At 37.7% G+C, this 20,698-nt stretch overlaps 1 protein-coding gene across 18 annotated transcripts in view; it reads left to right on the top strand.

The window, feature by feature from the left end:
• The window catches only part of ZNF420 (zinc finger protein 420), a 114,152-nt gene that overhangs the window by 53,070 nt on the left and 40,384 nt on the right, over positions 1-20,698 (top strand). For 5 of the 18 annotated variants that reach the window (XM_055247859.2, XM_055247860.2, XM_055247863.2 and 2 more), the window contains exon 2: positions 15,758-15,801. The exons of 2 other annotated variants lie outside the window; for them this stretch is intronic. The gene's annotated coding sequence lies outside the window, so the exon portion shown is untranslated. Of the gene's footprint in view, positions 1-13,618; positions 13,953-15,757; positions 15,802-16,956; positions 17,247-20,698 lie in introns of those variants that run through there. 11 more of the 18 variants (XM_055247873.2, XM_055247882.2, XM_055247881.2 and 8 more) reach the window with 7 other exon arrangements.

Genomic DNA, 20,698 nt, shown 5'->3' with positions numbered 1-20,698 from the left:
CTTTAGCTCAGAGCTTGGTGTTCCAAAGGCCACAAAGGATTTTAGACCCTGGACCCTGGACATAGTCCAAGACTCTTTTACATTATGTCAGACATGCAAGCCCTGCCTAAGCTTCTCCTAACACTTAGCTTTTTCCCAACACTTTCCCAGCTGGATCAGAGACATGCAATGTTTTAAGGACTTGACCCTCTATTGCTGGCTTTTGAGATCCAGGAAGGGGGCCCTGAGCCAAGGAATGTGGCAGCCTCTTGAAGCTGGGAATGGCACTTGGCTTACAGCCAGCAAGCAAATGGAGACATTGGACTTACAGATGCAAGAAACTGAATTCTGCCTATTAACCTAAATGAATAGGAAACAGATTCTCCCTAGAGCCTCTAGAAGATAATGCAGCATTGCTGCCACTTTAAATTTAGTTCAGTGAGGTCTGAACTTCTTGACCTACAGAACTAAAAGCTAATAAATTTGTGTTGTTTTAAGTTACTAAATTTGTGGTAATTTGATACAAGAAAATACTGGTACAGTGGTGACTTAATTTTCAGTAAAGGTGCCAAAGACCTCCACTGTTGAAAATACCATTTGCATTTTCAATAAATGGCACTAGAACAACTAGATATCCATACAGAAAAAAAAACAAATGAACTTCAACCCCTACCTGCCACCATGAACAAAAATTAAATATAAATCCTAGAACTAATATAAAAAGCTACAACTCTAAGGCTTCTAGAAAGAATAAATATGTAAATATATTTCCAACCTGGCAGTAGACAATTTGTTAAGTCACAGAAAGCACAATTGTAAAAGAAAAAAAATTGATAAATGTTATCAAAATGTTTTTCTTACTCATCAAAAGACACTGTTAAAAATATGACTAAGATCTTTTATAACTCGGCCAGGTGTGGTGGCTCACGCCTGTAATCCCAGCACTTTGGGCAGCTGCGGTGGGTAGATCACCTGAGGTCAGGAGTTTGAGACCAGCCTGACCAATATGATGAAACCCTGTCTCTACTAAAAATGCAAAAATTAGCTGGGCGTGGTGGCATACGCCTGTAGTCCCAGCTACTCAGGAGGCTGAGACTGGAGAATTGCTTGAACCTGGGAGGCGGAGGTTGCAGTCAGCTGAGATTGCACTCCAGCCTGGGTGACAGAGCAAGACTCTGTCTCAAAAAAAAAAAAAAAAAAGAAGAACTTCTATAACTCAACAATAAAAAGATGAACAAACCAATTAAAGATGGGCAAAAATTTCGACCAGATACTTCACAAAGATGTTTTGCCAATAAGTACATAAAAAGTGATCAACATCATTAGTCATTAGAAAAATGTAAATTAAAAATACTGTGGCACACTAATGAGATATGTAGCCAGAATGACAGCACCAAATGTTGGTGAAGAGGTAGGGAAACTGAAACTCTCATCCCTTGTTGCTGGAAGTGTAAAATCGTACAATCCCTTTGGGTATGGTGTGGCAGTTTCTTATAAAACTGAACATACACCTATACACTGTGTCTGAACAATTCCATTCCTAGGTGTTACCCAAGAGAAATGAAAACAGATGTTCATAAAAAGACATGTCCAAGAATGTTTATAGCACTATTATTCATAATAGCCAAAAACTTGGAAATAGCACAAAAGTTCACCAACAAGAATATGAATAAACTGTGATACAGTCATAGAGTGGAATACAACTCAGCAATAAGAACTACTGAGCACACCACAAACACCCACACATATAACATGGATACATTTTTAAAACATTATACTGAGTGAAAGAAGCCTTACACACAAAAAACACATATTTCAATCCCAATTATATGAAGTTCTAGAAGAGACAAAAATTAATCTACAGTGGGAAAATATCAGAATGACAGTTGCTTCTGGATATAGAGTGGGAAATGACTAGGAAGAAGCATGAAGGAACTTTCTAGGGTGATAGTATTTTTTTTCACTTTGACAGGATTTTGGTTTGCACAAGTATTTGAATCCATCAAAATTCTTCAAATGGTAAATTTAAGATGACACAATTTTATTGTATGTACATTTTACCTAAAAAGCTGTAACTAGATATTGAACTTTAGTTAGTGGTATGCATGCTAAAGTATTTAGGGGTAAAGTATACAAATGTCTACAACTAACTTTGAAATACACCAAAAAATGGATCAATTCATCCTTATGGATGAATACAGGGCTGGATACAAGGCTAGTTATTTGTTAAAGCAAATACAACATGATATTCATTATAGTACTTAGGTAGTGAATGTATGGGTATTTTTATACAATTCTTTTAATTTCTACATGTTTGGAAATTTTCATAAAATGGTGAAAATACAAAACTATCAACTTATAATTCTACATTCAGCAAAAATATCTTTCAAGAATTGAAGTCTTTAGACAAATAAAGACAAGTTTTCAACAATAGATCCTCACTGAAGAAAATTGCGATAGATGCACTTCAGGTAGAAGAAAAGTGATCTAAGAAGGAGAGGTGAGCAAAGAAAGCAGTAAACTGGTGTGTAATCAAACACTCAGCTCATAAAACATAATAATGTCCCCATATGTGAGTGTAAATTATTTTGGTGCTTATGTTTACAATATAATTTAGCAGGACATACTTATCAAAGTCTAAATAGTATTTTTATTTCCTGCCAATGACATTGGCATACTTCAACGCTAATCACTTCTACCAACTTATAAGCTATTGCTGTGGTATTTTTAAAATATATATTAGTGTGTGTGTGTATATATATATATTTACACACACACACACACACACACACACACACACACACAGATATATAACCAGAATATACCACAGAGATAGCATGTAGGTTGGTAGAAACAATGCTTGATGCTAAAGTATTCTAACATCATTATTTTGCTGGGCAGAAAAATGTTATGTTCACACATTGATAACTTAAGTATGTCCTGTTAAATATTTTGCAAAAGTACTGAAATAATGTGAATAGAATGCATATCACCCCGAAGAGCAGCAGAAAAGGTTGGGGAGGGGGAACCAATCTGAAGAAAGAATAAAGGAAAGAAATGGAACATTAAAGTTACATATACATAACATCACAAAATAAAATCATAGAAATAAATACAAATGGCCGGGCACATGGCTCATGCCTGTAATCCCAGCACTTCAAGAGGCTGAGGTGGGGCAGATCACCTGAGGTCAGGAGTTCAAGACCAGCCTGACCAACATGAGGAAACCCTGTCTCTACTAAAAATCCAAAAATTAGCTGGACATGATGGTGGACTCTTGTAATCCCAGCTACTCAGGAGGCTGAGGCAGGAGAATTGCTTGAACCTGGGAGGCGGAGGTTGTGGTGAGCCAAGATTGTGCCATTGCACTCCAGCCTGGGCAACAAGAGTGAAACTCTGTCTCAAAATAAATAAATGAACAAACAAATAAACATAAATAAATAAAAATACGCCAGTAAATATCTGATTGGATAAATAAGTAAAATGTAACTAAAATCTGTTTTCAAGAGGTATATTAAGGGAAGTATATAGAAAGGCTGAAAATGAAGAACAGAAAAAACATCTGGAAAATACTAATCAAATGAAAGCTGGTGTCGCTATATTAATGACAGATAAAACAGACCAAGAGCATTATTATAAAGTGATCACTAACTGCATCATGATGAAATGTTCAATTTTCCATGAAGATATAAAAATTGTAAGCTTAAGTTACTAAAAATACACACTATAAACCAAAAATTAATGAAACTACAAGGAAAAATAACCTTACAGATATGGCGGGATATTGTACGCAGTTCTTTTAGTAAATGATAGATAAAAGAGATACAATCAATAAGATTATAGATTTCAACAAAAATTACAGCTTTATTTAATGGCTATGTATTTTTAAAACAGTTAATATTATACACGATAGCTGCAGAAGACAAATTCTCATCAAAGACACACTGAATATTCAGAAAACTTAGACACGTATTAGGCTTTAAAGCAAATCTCAAAAACTTTCAAAGGACTAGTTTTATATACAGTATTTTCACTGCCCACAAAGTAGCTATGTTTGATATATATGTCATCAAAGGAAAATTAGAAAGACCTATACAGTTAAGAAATATAATTCTAAATTATTTATGGTTAAAAGAAATCATAGTAGAAATGTAAAAGTATTAAGACTGAATGATGAGATTACTACTTACTATATTGATGCTCCTGGACTCAATGAGATTATGCCCTAATAAACCCATCACAAGTTGAAAATATCATTAAGTCAAAAATGCTTTTAATATACCTAACCTACCAAGAATCACAGTTTAGCCCCTACTTTAAACATGCTCAGAACACTTATATTATCTACCAGTTAGATGACATAATCTAACACAAACCCTATTTTATAATTAAGTGCTGAATGTCTTAATTTATTGAATACTGAACTAAAAATGAAAAACAGCATTGTCGTATGGATATTTGAAATACGTTTCTACTGAATCCATATGGCTTTTACACTATCATAAAGTCAAAAAAATCATAGAACCATTGTAAGTTGGAAACTGTATATAAAATTCTGTAGGATGCAGCCAAAGCTGGACCTCGAGGAAAAGTTATAACCTTACCAGTTTATATTAGAAGTGTAAAAATTGATATCTAGCATCCAGCTTAAAAATGTGAGAAAACAATGGCAGAATAAATCCAAGGAAAGTGAAAGCAAGGAAATAATAAAAAAAAAGAAATAGAAAAATAGTTATATTATGGAGAGGATTAATAAAGTCTCAAATAGATGTTTTTGTTATATGCCAAAAATTATTATAAAACTGCTAGAACATGGAAATAGTGCAGGGAACAAATTGACCAATATAATTGAATAATGAATTCTCAACATATGTGACACATATGTGACATATATGTTGTATGTCCCATACACGTATGTTAATCCAATTTATGACTACTGATAAGTGAAAAAGATGGTCTTTGCATATTCTGGGACAACTGGTATATGCACACATACATAATGCATAGAAAGTGTATCTTTCCTTTAACTTACTACAGACATGAATTCTAAGATTTTATAAAAAAAATTGTGAGAGGCAAAACTAGAAACCTTTAAGAAGATAATATAGGAAGCTAAATTTATGACTTTGATGTAGAGAAGGATTTCTTAAAATGCAAGAAAGTACAGGCCATAAAGAAAAAAATTAATAAATCTGACATTAAAACAGAGAATTTCTATTTGTTAAAAGATCCCTATTGTATACAAAGACAAGCTATAAACTGGGATATTTTCAACACATATGGTTGATACAGAATAAACATCCAAAATATTTTAACAAAGTCCTATTATAATAATAAAATGACAACCCAAAGAAATTGAGCAAAGGATTTCAGTAGGCATTTCACAGAAGAGAAAGGGCCAATAAACATGTCCTTAAAATCTTAATCTTATTAGTAAGCAGAGAAATGCAAATTAAAACCAAAATGAGATTCTACTGCATATACATCTACCAGAATCTCCTGAACTTAAAATTCTGACCATTTCAAATGTTAGTAAAGAGTATACATTGGAAAATCCCCTTTGGAAAATATTCCACATTGTCTAGTAAAATTGAGAATATTTGCATGGTACATGTACTCTGTGTTCAGTAATATATTCTTCATATATATCCTAGAACAGGGCTTAGCAAACTATGGCCCACAGGCTAAATCCTGCCCCTGCATAAAGTTTTACTAGAACACACTCGTTCTTTTACATATTGTCTATGGCTGTGATTTCATGATACAATGGCAGAGTTGAGTAGTTGTGACAGAAACCGTATGGCCTGCAAAGCCTAAAATATTTCCTATATATCCCTTTGCAGAAGAAACTTTGATGACCCTTGCCCTAGAACAGCCTCTGCATCTCCATCAGTAAACATGTACAAGAATGTTCATAGTAGAACTATAAATTCAAACTTTGAAGCAACTCACATTTCTATCAACTGAGAATGGATTTTAAAAACTGTAATATAGTCAGGCAATGGAATACTATACAATAAAAATGAATGGATTATAGCTACACTACTTAATCTCAGGAACATAATGTTGACAAAAAAGCGAGTCACAGAATGACATATGAAATAGTTATATAAAACTCAAAAACATCCATAAACAACATAGTTTTGGAGTAAGTAGCTGAAACTATAAAGAAAAGCGAGAGCATTATAAACATAAATCTCAGGATAATCGTTATGTCTGAAGGAAAAAGGGATAGAAATGGGAATAGATGTCTAGGAGTTTTCAAAGTTAGTAGTTAATATTTTCTTTTGGCTGGGCGTGGTGGCTCACATCTGTAATCCCAACAATTTGGGAGGCTGAGGCAGGTGGATCACCTGAGGTCAGGAGTTTGAGACCAACCTGGCCAACATGGTGAAACCCCATCTCTACTAAAAATACAAAAATTAGCTGGGCATAGTGGTGTGCACCTGTAGTCCCAGCTACTCAGGAGGCTGAGGCAGGAGAATCGCTTGAACCCGAGAGGCGGAGGTTGCAGTGAGCTGAGATCCTGCCACTGCACTCCAGCCTGGGCAACAGAGACTCCATCTCAAAAAATAAATAAGTAGCCGGGCGCGGTGGCTCACGCTTGTAATCCCAGCACTTTGGGAGGCCGAGGCGGGTGGATCACGAGGTCAGGAGATCGAGACCACAGTGAAACCCCGTCTCTACTAAAAATACAAAAAAAATTAGCCGGGCGTGGTGGCGGGCGCCTGTAGTCCCAGCTACCGAGAGGCTGAGGCAGGAGAATGGCGTGAACCCGGGAGGCGGAGCTTGCAGTGAGCCGAGATCGGGCCACTGCACTCCAGCCTGGGTGATAGAGCAAGACTCCGTCTCAAAAAAAAAAAATAAAATAAAAAAAAATAAAAAAATAAATAAGTAAATATTTTCTTTCTTAAAAAAGGTAGTTGGTACACAGGTTTTTGTTGTATTGAGAATTTAAAAAATACATATACTTCATAAATATTATTTTGTATCTACTTGATATTTAATAGAAGCTATCTTTAAAACATATGAATTTGATTAAAAGAGAGGGTGAAGGTTAAATTCTTTTGGTAGGTCATAATAAAGTAGACTCAATTTCCTCCAAATGACTGGAGTCTCTAAGGCAAATACTCAAATAACACTGTAAAATATGATTTCTATTGACTGAAAAACCAATGGTTTCACTCTACCTGATTCCTCCTCCCTCACCAAGACTCTTTCATTTCTTTTTTAACCATGTTTTTCTTTCCCATGATCTGATATGGAAATTATAATGGGCTTAAAAACTTAGAAACCATCTTGCATATAGTAAAAGATAAGAAATTGGTCAGACTCTGGCTGTGGAATTGAGACCCATTCCCATGGTTGTCAGGGAAGCAAGGCCATCCTAGGAAGGGCTAAAGAAAGCTACAGTCAGAGTTGTCTCCACACAATTCTGCAAAGCTCTAATTATTTTCTGAGAACAAGGGACAAAAATTCAGGCAAGCACACAGAATCCACAGAACTCACAAAGGAAGAAGATATTCCAGATTGTAAATTTTAATTTGGGGGAGAAGATGTCCTTCCCTAGCCAGATAGATTCTTCTAGTTTCCAATATAAAATCTGTAAATAATCTCTCTGAATTCAGTTATCTCTACTCCTTTTAGGAAAAGTCGTTTCTTGAAGGTCACTGGCCACTGCAATGAAAAATTGTTAATCACACAAAGCCAGGGTCAAGATTCATGACATAGATGGCCATTGTGAATGAGGAGCTATTCATATATATTTCAGGATTATCAATCCAACAACAGTAGAATGGTTAAAAAGAATTATGATGATCAATAGACACTATGTAATCTTTAATATTTCCAATTAAAATACATCATATTAACAAATTTTAATTTTGTAATATTCAAAATGTTTTGCATCATTATTTCAAAATACTAATGATGTCTTTAAATATTATGAACATTTAAAAGGTATATGCATTTTATTGCAATATTTTGTTTTAAAACATGAAAAAACAGATTACAAAATAGTATGTAGTAAATGATGTTTTTGATATGACTGTACAAATATTTAATGGCATTTGAAAAGATATGTGTTTATCTTCTTATTGTGACACCACTGGTGGTTTTAAAAGTTTTCTTTTCCTAGGGCTGGCCAGGGTGGCTCATGCCTATAATCCCAGTACTTTGGGAGGCTGAGGGAGGTTGACTTGACCCTAGGAGTTCAAAGTTAACATGAGCCATGATTGCCCCACTGCACTCTAGCCTGGGTGACAGAGCGAGACCCCATATCTTTAAAAAAGAAAAATGTCACTGACATAATACTGAGTAAAATTTTAAGATTCATTTTTGTTAATTTAAAATTTATAATCCTAAGTTTATTGGATGCATAACATTCCGCTCCCTGTGTACTATAAATTACTTAAGTATTTCTTTGTTGAGAATATAGATTGAAAAGATCATCTCAAAAATTCTCCTCACAAAGTGGCTAATTCCAAGTCTGGGACAGGGAATGCACAATGTAAGTATGAAATATCTGTGCCAGGTCAGGCGCGGTGGTTCACACCTGTAATCCCAACACTTTGGGAGGCTGAGGCAGGTGGATCACTTGAGATCAGGAGTTCGAGACCAGCCTGCCCAACATGGTGAAACCCTGTCTCTACTAAAAATATAAAAAATTAGCTGGGCATGGTGACAGGTGCCTCTAATCCCAGCTACTTGGGAGGCTGAGACAGGAGAATTGCCTGACCCAGCAGGTAGAGGTTGCAGTGAGCCGAGATCATGCCACTGTACTCCAGTCTTGGCGATAGAGCGAGACTCCATCTCAAAAAAAAAAAAAAAAGAAAAGAAAAGAAAGAAAGGAAAAGGAAAAAAAAGAAATGCCTGTGTCAAAAAGTAAGGAAGTGCTCAAAGACAAATGGGGACACAAGCACCAGCATCAGGGGTTCTTACAGGCCAATTTGGAACAATTTAAGCAACACAGAGAATGATAATAACAGGCTAAAGTACTTTGGACAAAAAATAAAATTCACGAGCCATAGTGATATTCAAAAGAGAAAAAATAAAGAAGTATAGAGGGAAAGGGTGGAAAGGCAAAGCTCTTTTATATACAAGAACGAATGGTAAAATTAAAAATCACCATTTTGCAACTCCTAACTTAATAACTGATTTAGACAGGAATCATCAATGATTATTAAAACCATTAGGTAAAAGGCTATTTGGGAAATGGTTTCAAAATATCCCCATCAGATTACTTCTTAGCCTCAAAGAAAAAAAGGTATTTTTTACCATGGAGAAATCAGGTACACATCTCCTTGAACCAAAGTAATAAAATTTAGTATCACCGGTAATGGGTCAAATTGAAATTATGTGTCACTTAATATGATGCAATAGGAAGAACACACCAGCATTCATAGTTTTCTTGCCAAATATATTTAAACTTAACCTAATTATGACAGAGCAATCAAACAAATCCAGAATGTTAGGCATTCTACAAGACAAATATTCTAGACTCTTCAACTCTTAAAAAATATCCTGAAATACAAAAACAGGCTGGGAGAATACTGTTCTAGATTAAAGAAATTAAAAAGATAGGCCCACCTACTGCAATATGTGACCTTAATTGGGACCATGGATGGATATTTTAAATACACGTACCAGACATTTGGGAAACACTAGGGCAATTTAAATGTGGACTATCTATTAGATAATATTATGAATCATTGTTAAAACTTATATGTATATTCATGATATTGAGGTTACGCAGGAGAACAACCTTGTTCTTCGAGATGCCTGTTGAAATCCTTAATGGTGAAATATATAATATCTGCAGCTTACGCATAAATGTTGAACAAAAAATAAACAAAAATATGTAAATACATGCAGACAGAGATGAAGCAAATGGTCCAAAATGTTAAAAACTGGTGAATCTAAGTAAAGGATACACAGTGCAAATAATTAAGCTATTCTTTTAATTTTCCTGTAGCTTTAACATTTTTCAAAATAAACACTTAAGGAAAAGTAATTATATCAGAGTGCCTCAGATATTTTCCTGGGATTGCTGATTAAATGCTGGACTCATACGTACTGGCATAAACCTAATCTATTGGAAAAAGGTCAAAATCATTTGCCAACATCGACTAAGACTCTCAAAGAAAATAATCCAGTGCCAGGAAAGAGAACATACTTACCGATGCTGTTTAGGGGCAGACATTATAACGGAGCTGAATCTAGTAGCTGGGCTGAAGAGATAACTAATCCTTAAAGGTCAGCAAGGTCAAAATGGGTCATAAGGACATAAATATGGAACTGGCATTTCATAAACAAACAAGGCACCTCAGGCTTATGAAAACTTGTTGTCTTACTATTCCCTTCTCTCTGCAGTCTTTCTAAGGTGTAAGATTTTCTGGATTTTGTCTGCTTCCACAGTTCAGCTTCCTTGGCTCACTTCCTTGCTCCAAAACCAATGTCTCCATTGACTTGTATATTTTAAAATTAAATTTTAAATACATGAGTGATGTTACCTTGTTAAAAGAGAGAGAGAGGCCAGGCACGGTAGCTCATGCCTGTCATCCCAGCACTTTAGGAGGCCAAGGCGGGCAAATCACGAAGTCAGGAGTTCGAGACCAGCCTGGCTAAAATGGTGAAACCCTGTCTCCACTAAAAATACAAAAAATTAGCTGGGCATAGTGGCGGGCGCCTGTAATCCCAGCTACTCGGGAGGCTGAGGCAGGAGAATCACTTGAACCCGGGAAGCAGAGGTTGCAGTGAGCCGAGATCGCACCACTGCACTCCAGCCCAGGCGACAGAGTGAGACTCTGTCTCAAAAAAAAAAAAAAAAAAAAAAAAAAACAGAGAGGGAGAGAAATGACCTATAATGCTTAAGTTCCCTTTGACATTTACTTCTCCCCCTTTACCCTAAATCCTCTCTTCTCTCCCTAAAGGTTACCGTTAACAGAAGTTTGGTGTGTATCCCTCTATAAAATATATACTATTTTATACTAATTATATCACATAGTATTCTAACAAATCCTTCTCAGTTCCTGCAGTCTACATTTCTGATGGTCTTAACCTTTTTAGCTTAAAGTACCTCTTTGTGAATCTGAAAAGCTGCCTATACTTTTTTTAAAAAAAATCACGTATCAACACATAAAATGTCACAAGTTTAATATACAAGAAGCCCATCCACATGGAATCTATTCATCTCAGGTGAACAATTGTTTTTTACTTTTAAGTGATAGCTTCCTTTTTCTTGCAAGCACTCATCATAACTATTCAAAAGCCAAAAGTATTGACCCAGAATTACACAGATGCGGCTCAAGATCAATGCATGCTGTTCAATTTGAAACCAGAATGTGTCTGTCACTTCTTAAAAAAAAAAAAAAAACCCATTATATAGCTCCCATCTATAATCGGACATAATTCTTTTTTATTTTTATTTATTTATTATACATGTATCTAGGGTACATGTGCACAACGTGCTGGTTTGTTACATATGTATACATGTGCCATGTTGGTGTGCTGCACCCGTTAACTCATCGTTTACATTAGGTATATCTCCTAATGCTACCCCTCCCCCAGCCCCCCACTCCCGGACAGGCTCCAGTGTGTGATGTTCCCTACCCTGTGTCCAAGTGTTCTCATTGTTCAATTCCCACCTATGAGTGAGAACATGCGGTGTTTGGTTTTCTGTCCTTGCGATAGTTTGCTAAGAATGATGGTTTCCAACTTTATCCATGTCCCTATAAAGAACATGAACTCATCCTTTTTTATGGCTGCATAGTATTCCATGCTATATATGTGACACATTTTCTTTTTTTTTTTTTTTTGAGACGGAGTCTCGCTCATGTGACACATTTTCTTAATCCAGTCTATCATTGATGGACATTTGGGTTGGTTCCAAGTCTTTGCTATTGTGAATAGTGCCGCAATAAACATACATGTGCATGTGAATCGGACATAATTCTTGCCCGACTTTGACCCACTCTAACTCAGTGCAATTTAATTATCTATATTTCACATAGCTATGCCTGATCACACACACAGGTTCATTCGCTCAAGAATTCTGGTCACCAAATTTGCTATTCCAGTCACATTACCGGTAAGAGATCAATGTATTTGTTTGTTTGTTTGTTTTTGAGACGGAGTCTTTCTCTGTCCCCCAGGCTGGAGTGCAGTGGCGCGATCTCGGTTCACCGCAATCTCCACCCCCTGGGTTCACGCCATTCTCCTGCCTCAGCCTCCCGAGTAGCTGGGACTACAGGCGCCCGCTAACACGCCCGGCTAATTTTTTGTATTTTTAGTACAGACGGGGTTTTACCGTGTTAGCCAGGATGGTCTCCATCTCCTGACCGCGTGATCCGCCCGCCTCGGCCTCCCAAAGTGCTGGGATATACAGGCTTGAGCCACGGCGCCCGGCTGAGATCAATGTATTTGATATATGGTCTTGAAAGACCAAGTTTTATTAATTTTTTTCCCTCTGAAGGAGTGGTGAAATTATACTCTATCTTCTCTATGCTGGAAGTTCACAAGTTTTTGATTATTCAAAAATCATAAAAGGCCAAGAGGTCTTGAAGTAAGTAAAAATAAGTTCAGGTTTACCAACAAACTCTACAGCCTTAAGTTACTTTCTGCCGGCCAAGGTTTTCTCATCAGAAAATGAGGACAAGTGTTTGACCTAGAATTTGGGAAATCTGACTAGTGCTGTACTGTGCTAAAATTCACTCTTCTTATGTATAACGTTGTTTCATTATTTTATTAGTTGATGGCCTCTCAACCTTACCCAGTAATAAGAGAAACTTTACCCTCTAATTAGAAAATAATGGATATCTACTTTTGGCCTACTGTAGCAGAGGAAAAGGCAGTTACCCTAGGACTGGTTTTGAAATAATCTTTCTAAAAACAAAGAAAAAACTATGTTAATTTTGGATTCTTCCTGATAACACCTATATTTGATCTCATAGAAAAATCATGTCTAAATTACTTGTCAGATAAATTGATTATCTTTTCCAGATTATTACATTACTACTTAAGGAAGAAATAACTTGGCCATAGTATTTTCACTGTCACATATGATCACACACAGCTCATTTGCTCTTGGCAGCCTTACAGACACTGAAATACAAGCACAAGGAAAGCACGTTTATATAACACAAATCACCAGTTACTCAATTACGGACACACACAAAAAAGCAAATATACATACAGATACCCTTAATAAGCAAACCACAGTAGAGATCTGTGTAGAATCATCTTACTCTGCCAGACGATTCTACACAGTTATAAAATCCCATTACTACGCAGCTTAAAGTACAAATCACCTCACACACCACAGCAGGAAGAATCACACACAGGCAGAAACACAACCATACACACCCGGCCACGGAAAGACTCTCAGTCCACCCGGCATCTCCCATTGTCACACACACGCACACACACCCCAAGGGCCTGGCAGGGCACACAGAGGGTCCTCTGCAAATCCGAGGTTCCGGCGGGTCCCCGCACCGGCCCCAGCTCCTCCCCGCACCTGCCTGGCCGGCGGGTCCCACCCACTCTCCTGCCAGGGATAGACCCTGGGACGACTCAGAGCTCGCTCTCGCAGGCCCTGAACGCCTGACGCCTGCGCATTGAGCGCGGGCGGGCGGGCACTCCCAGAAACCTCCGGGGCGCTGCAGGCGGGACAAGCAGGTTCCACAGCCCGAGCCCACGAGCCCCTAAGGGCCTCCTGGCTTTCCGGCCGGCCAGCCAAGCGCTGGACTACATTTCCCAGAGGCACCGCGTCCGGATCGCCGGACTACATTTCCCAGCGGCACCGCGCCGGAAGCGTGGCTTCATTTCCGTTAGTTTGCGAGATTTGGAGGCATCGCGTGAGGAGAGGGCCGCGTCTGTGGAGGAGCTTGGCTCCGCACTTGCTAGGCTGGCGAACCTGAAATTGGGCTTGGAACCCGGGCGCCAGATCTTGCACCCTGAACTGCACCTCTGTCAAGGTAGGAGTGTCCGCTCCAGAGCGGACACGCGCGGAGAAAGCGTCGCTGGGGTTACTCGTGTGGCCGTGTCTCCGGTTTTGTGTGCAGGCTACAGCCTGCCTGGTATTGGCGACTGCCTGTGCATACACGACTGGACGTGTGTGGCTGTGGTTTTGTGTATGAGCATTTGTGTGAGTGTGAGTTGTGACTCTGAGGGTGTTTGTGACTGTTTGCTTACCTGGCTGGGATATACTTATGTGACTGTGATTGTGTGTGTGCCGCGTGTATAATTGGGGTTTGCCTGTGACTACGAAGTGTGTGACAGTTGTGACAAGAGTGTTTGGATGTGCTTGTGTCACTTTGAGGTTGTGTATAAACCTGATATCGTGGGACGGATTTGCCAGTAAATTTAAGGTGTGTGACAGTGTTGCCGTGACACGGTGTTTGTTACCGCGTGTTTCCCTGATCTCGTACTTGGTTGGGTGACTGATTGTGTGTGACTGTGGAGTTGTGTGTGCTGTTTTCATGACTGTGTAAAGAGACTAAAATTGCAGCTTTGAAAGGGTGTTTTTAGCGGTATGTGTCTCTGACAAGGTGCTTAGATGTAATTATATGCCTTGTACTTAATGGGATTTTGTTTGAGACGAGGTGGTCTAACAATGTAGTATAATTGGGTGATTGTGCCTCTAGCTGTGGAAATGTGATTATGTGTGACTTTATGTGGCCATCTGTATATTCTGTGACCTTATGGGGGTTTAGTCCAGTACAGAAGTAAATTTCTTTTTGGTGTTTCTGGGGTTCATTTGGGGCTGAGGTCTGCCTATGGATTATGAGTCCTATGTGGCTCTGTGCTCCTCCCATGTGGCTCTGTGCTCCTCCCATGTGGCTCTGAGGACTTAAGGACTTTTTGTTTTGACCACAGTGGCTGCCCTTTCATCCATGGCCTGTATTGCTTCATTTCTGTATCCATCCTCGGTTCACCTTGGGACATGTAGTTATGGCTCACGACTTCTTCCCTGCGTCCTCTTGCCTTATAACCTTAAGGGGATTGGATGCAGGGAAGTGGCAAGAAGTAAGGAAGTCAGACATTTAGACACCTGAGTGAAGAATGGGAGGTATTTGCAAGCCACAGACCCGGTCTTGGGATGAGAATTTTAGGGCTGATAATACCTTCAAGACAGCCACTGGATCCTGTGCGCAGTGGCTCACATCTGTAATCCCAGCGCTTTGGGAGGCAGAGGCGGGTGGATCACCTGAGGTCAGGAGTTCGAGACCAGCCTGACCAACATGGTGAAACCCTGTCTCTACTAAAAATACAAAATTAACCGGGCGTGATGGCGCATGCCTGTAATCCCAGCTACTTAGGAGGCTGAGGCAGAATTGCTTGAACCCGGGAGGCGGAGGTTGCAGTGAGGCAAGATGAAGCCACTGCACTCCAGCCTGGGCAAACAAGAGTGAAACTCATTCTCAAAATAAATAAATAAATAAATAAATAGGCCACTGGAAATATAATGGGGTTCTAGGAGTGGGAATAGTTTAAGAGGAGTGCTTTAGGAGACAGCCACCCAGTTCTGAACCTGAAGCACCCCATTGCAGGGCTGTCTCCAGTGTACAGCTTTGAATCCAGAAATAAATTCAAGCCCAAGACAGCTGTGACCTGGCCCTTCTTTCTGATACAGAAGGTAGAAGACCTTTTCTAGTCTTCTTCTGACTTTTCTTTATGTTAAATGAGATTAAAAGGATGGAGGAAGAGGATATGTTATAATTTAGTATATTCCCCAAGAAAGGCCTAATATCTCATTCCATTTTTCTTTTTCTGAGAGTAGAGCCCAGAGGAGAAAGAATGGCTGTTTCAGTAGCAATGTCCAAGGTGAGTGTTTCCTCTTTGTTTCTAGAAATACCTTTGTTATTACAGGACATAGACATTTTTGTTTTCTTTTTGAAATTTCCTGCCTTCTCAAATGATAGAGGGGCAAGGCAATTTTTGGTAGATTGAGAGCAAAGAAAATGTGCCATTAATCGGGATAGATGCTTCCCCAATAGTGGTTAAATTTAGGAAGAATGGATTCGAGACTCATGGATTTAAAAAGGGGAAGAGAGAAATAGCTCTATTGTGTTATTTAAAAAGGGAAAGAGCTCTATTGTGTTATTTCTGATACAGCGCCATTTTGATTTTTTAACTTTTTTTAGCTTTTTATGGAAAGTTGCAAATGTACACAAAAGTATAATGAATATGCCTAGCTTAAAAACGATCACGGCCGGGTGCGGTGGCTCACTCCTGTAATCCCAGCACTTTGGGAGGCCGAGGCGGACGGAATGAGGTTAGGAGATCGAACCCATCCTGGCTAAAAAGGTGAAACCCCGTCTGTACTTAAAAAAAAAAAAAAAAAAATTAGCTGGTCGTGGTGGCGGGCGCATATAGTCCCAGCTACTCGGGAGGCTGAGGGAGGAGAAGGGCGTGAACCTGGGAGGCAGAGCTTGCAGTGAGCCGAAATCGCGCCACTGCACTCCAGCCTGGGCAACAGAGCGAGACTCTGACTCAAGAAAAAAAAAAAAAAGCGATCACTTTCCAATCTTGTTTCATTTATTCTACCTTCAGTTCAAAATCCTTTCTAATTTGTTCTTTTGATTTCTTGACTTACAGGTTATTTTGATGTGTTGTGTTTTCAAATATTTTGAGGATCTTCCAGAGATCTTTTGTTACTGATTTCTAATTTCGTTACATTGTGTTCACAGAATATACTTTGTATGATTTGGATCCTTTTAAATTTATTAAGATTTGTTTTATGACCCAGAATTTGATGCATCTTAGTAAATGTTCCATGTACACTTGAAAAGACTATATTCTGTGGTTGTTGGGTGGAGTGTTCTATAAATGTCAACTAGGTCAGGTAGGTTGATAGTATTTTTTAAATCTTCCATATCTTTACTGATTTTTTCTTTGTTGGATTTTTCTCCTTGTCAGTTTCTGCTTCATGTATTTTTTTTTTTTTTTTTTTTTTTGAGACAGAGTCCACCCAGGCTGGAGTGCAGTGGCACAATCTCGGCTCACAGCAACCTCCACCTCCCAGGTTCAAGCGATTCTCCTACCTCAGCCTCCCGAGTAGCTGGGATTATAGGTGGGCACGACCATGCCCAGCTAATTTTTTTCTTTTTTTTTTTTTACCAGAGATGGGGTTTCACCATATTCGCCAGGCTGGTCTTGAACTTCTGACCTCAGGTGATCTGCCCACTTTGGCCTCCCAAAGTGCAGGGAGTACAGGTGTGAGCCACTGCTCCTGGCCTGCTTCATGTATTTTGATGCTGTGTTATTAGGTATATAAAGGTTTTAGATTTTTATATCCTACTGGTGAATTGACCTCTTTATCATTAGGAAATGGTCTTCCTTATCCCTCATAATATTCTTTGCTCCAAACATCTACTTTGCTTGATATTTAATGTAGCCATTCCAGCTTTCTTTTCATTAATATTAGCATTGTGTATCTTTTTCTATCCTTTTTCTTTTAACCTGTTTGTGTTTTGACATTTCAAGTGCATTTCTTATAGGCAGCATGTAATTGGTTTTTTTGTTTGTTTGTTTTTTTTTTTTTTTTTGAGACACAGTCTCACTCTGTCACCCAGGCTGGAGTGCAGTGGCGTGATCTTGGCTCACTGCCACCTCCACCTCCTGTGTTCAAGTGATTCTCCTGCCTCAGCCTCCCAAGTAGCTGGGATTACAAGCACACACCACCACACCCAGCTAATGTTTTTGTACTTTAGTAGAGACGGGGTTTTGCCATGTTGGCCAGGCTGGTCTCAAACTTCTGAACTCAGGTGATCTGCCTGCCTCAGCCTCCCAAATTTCTGGGATTACAGGTGTGAACAACCACACCCAAGCAGCAATCTCCATCTTTTAATTGGAGTATGTAGTCCATTTATATTTAGTGTGATTATTGATATGGTTTGGTTCAAATCCATCATTTTGCCATTTGTTTTATATTTATCCCATCTGTTCTTTATTTCCTGTTCTCCCTTTTCTGCCTTCTTTTGGACTGAGACAAAGAGTTTCAAAATAACAATACCAATATTTTTACCAACCATATGAATATAGAAAAACAACATAAAGTCCTCTTGGAGTTTGATAGGATATAGCCCACTAGGGATCTATAATCAAATAACTGTGTTTAAAAGTCATCTAAAATAACACTTCTCATATGGTTAAGCTGCCAGCTGGAAATGCAGTTAGGCTCATTTGTTTTATATTGCTTTTCATGTTTAGGGATTGCTTTTCTCCCACTATGATTTAATTTTGTTTTAAAATTACATAACATATATCCAAAATCAAAATTACAGAATAAGATGAATTTGAAGAAGTCTGGTGTCCATTTCTGTCCCCTCTACCTGCTTCCTTCTTCCCTCTATAGTAGCTGGGGCTACAGGCACGCGCCACCATGCCCAGCTAATTTTTTGTATTTTAGTAGAGACAGGGTTTCACCATGTTGGCCAGGATGGTCTCAATCTCCTGACCTCGTGATCCGCCCACCTCTGCCTCCGAAAGTGCTGGGATTACAGGCGTGAGCCACCACACCTGGCCCTGTTTTTGCTTTTTTTTTTTTTAAATTTTACTAATCCATCATACATAGTGTTGTGCACTTCTCTGAAGTAGTGCATAGTATCTGGTTGTTTTCCTTTATGTGATATTAACAGCCAGCTATTGACATCTTTATGTGAATATGTTATTTTATCAGGGGTTACAGAATGGTATTCTAATTCTTCTGCATTTATTAGCTGGAATATATCTATAAAGGGAGCCATCCTTTCTCAATGTCTTGGTTACCTGAAGAATAGTTTATGAAAAAGAAAAACTAGAATAAAAGATTGGTTTTTCTCTTATTATTTTTCAGCATCTTTCAAAGCTTATTCTGTGTTTTTCTTTTAAACTATTATTATTAACTTGTGTATTAAAACATATCTGTTATGTTTCGGTCTGTAACAATAACTGTTCTTATTAATGCTCACATTGTTCCATGTATGGCAAGTGGAAGGTTTACCCTCTCTGATTTGTCTGCTTTTGGACTCCTTTTTATTCTTTTTGACATGACCCCAGTAGTCTTTGGCAGATTCCAGACTTTCTGTTCTGATATTCTAGGCTCATTTTGTACAATTTCCTCTCCCAAACATAAAATCAGCCATTTCTTTATGGGGCCCTGGTTCGTTTTATAAGAAGTGCTTTTAAGAAGTCACAACCAGGATAGTAGGAACTCTCATTGCTCTTAGCTGTCATTGCTTATAGCCTTAACAGAGCTGGTGAAATACAAATTTTTTAGAAGGAGAAAAAAATCCTGAGTGTATACTGATATTTCCAATTGAATTAAGATTATAGAGTTTTTCTTACTATCTTTGATTTTATATTTGTGTTTCTTTTATAATCTGAAAAAATCTTAATTCGTAATGATTAATGATATTAAGATTCTCACTGATATATGTGTGTGTATAATCATTTCAGGTTATATACATGTATTAGTTTTAGACTAACAATGCCAATATTATTAATAACAGTATAACTACTGAAGAACTTTAAGACATAACTTCATAAAGTTATAACATAAACTCTTAAGACAACTTTGAAAAACAGTTTATAGTTATTTTGTTTGTGGGTTATATTGGGTCTAATGTCAAATGACTGTATTTTAAAGTTCCTGAAAATAATCACTTCCTTTATATGTTTAACCTTCCAGCTTTATGCACAGATAAGTTTGTTTCATTTTGCTTTTGGTTCTTAGAGATTTTTTTTCATTTTGATTTAATTTTGTGATTATAGTTATAGAAAACATACTTGTGGTTCCAAAGTCAAATCGATTTGATTGGTAATACTTTATAACTTTGTTGTATGTCTGTCTTCCTAGAGGCTATTGAGCTGTAATTTTTTTTCACGTAATATCTTTGTGAGGTTTTAGTATTATGGTTATTTGGCCTCAAAATGTAGAACAGAGTGCTATCTCCTTTTTCTATTTTCTGAAAATGCTTCTGAAAGAATAGTATTATATCTGCCTTAAATATTAGTAGAATTTACTGGTAAAGCCATCTGGGCTTCTCTGTGGACAGTTTATTTGTTTGTTTGTACACATTCAGTTTCTTTAATATCCATGGGATGATTTTTATTTCTGTTTTTTCTTGTGTGAATTTTGGCAATTTTTGTTTTAAGGAATTTGTCTATATTGTTGAAATTGCCAAAATTATTGGCATAGAGTTGTGTTATCTTTTTTAATTAAAGCCTTAAAAAATCTGTGGGGCAGTCTCCACTTTGGTAATATTTTTTCTTGAAAACTTGGTAGGGGTTTATAAACTGTATTAATCTTTTGAAAGAATCGATTTTTGAGTTTGTTGATATTCTCTATTGTAATCTACTTTATATTGTGCATTTTGTGCTTATTTTTATTCTTTTCTTCTTACTTTCGGCTTCATTTGCTCTTCTTTTTCCACCTTCCTAAGGTGGCAGCCTAAATCATTTTTCTAACATAAGCATTTAACACTATTAATTTTCCTCTAAATACTGCTTTTGTTGCAGCTCACAGAATCTGATAAGTGTGTTTCCATTGTCACTCAGTTCAGCATATTTTTCAATGTCTTTTTGCATGGGTTATTTAGAAGTATGTTTAATTTCCAAATATTTGGAGATTCTTGTTACTAGTTTGTAATTTAATAATATGTGGACACTGACCACAGTATATTCTCTGTATAATTCAGTTTTTAAAATATTTACTGTTACTTGTTTTATGACCCAGCAT

This window comes from Symphalangus syndactylus, chromosome 17, assembly GCF_028878055.3.
Source record: "Symphalangus syndactylus isolate Jambi chromosome 17, NHGRI_mSymSyn1-v2.1_pri, whole genome shotgun sequence".
NCBI classification, from domain to species: domain Eukaryota; kingdom Metazoa; phylum Chordata; class Mammalia; order Primates; family Hylobatidae; genus Symphalangus; species Symphalangus syndactylus.
Note: the sequence above shows the minus strand (reverse complement) of the source record. Positions and strands in the feature narration are given on the sequence as shown.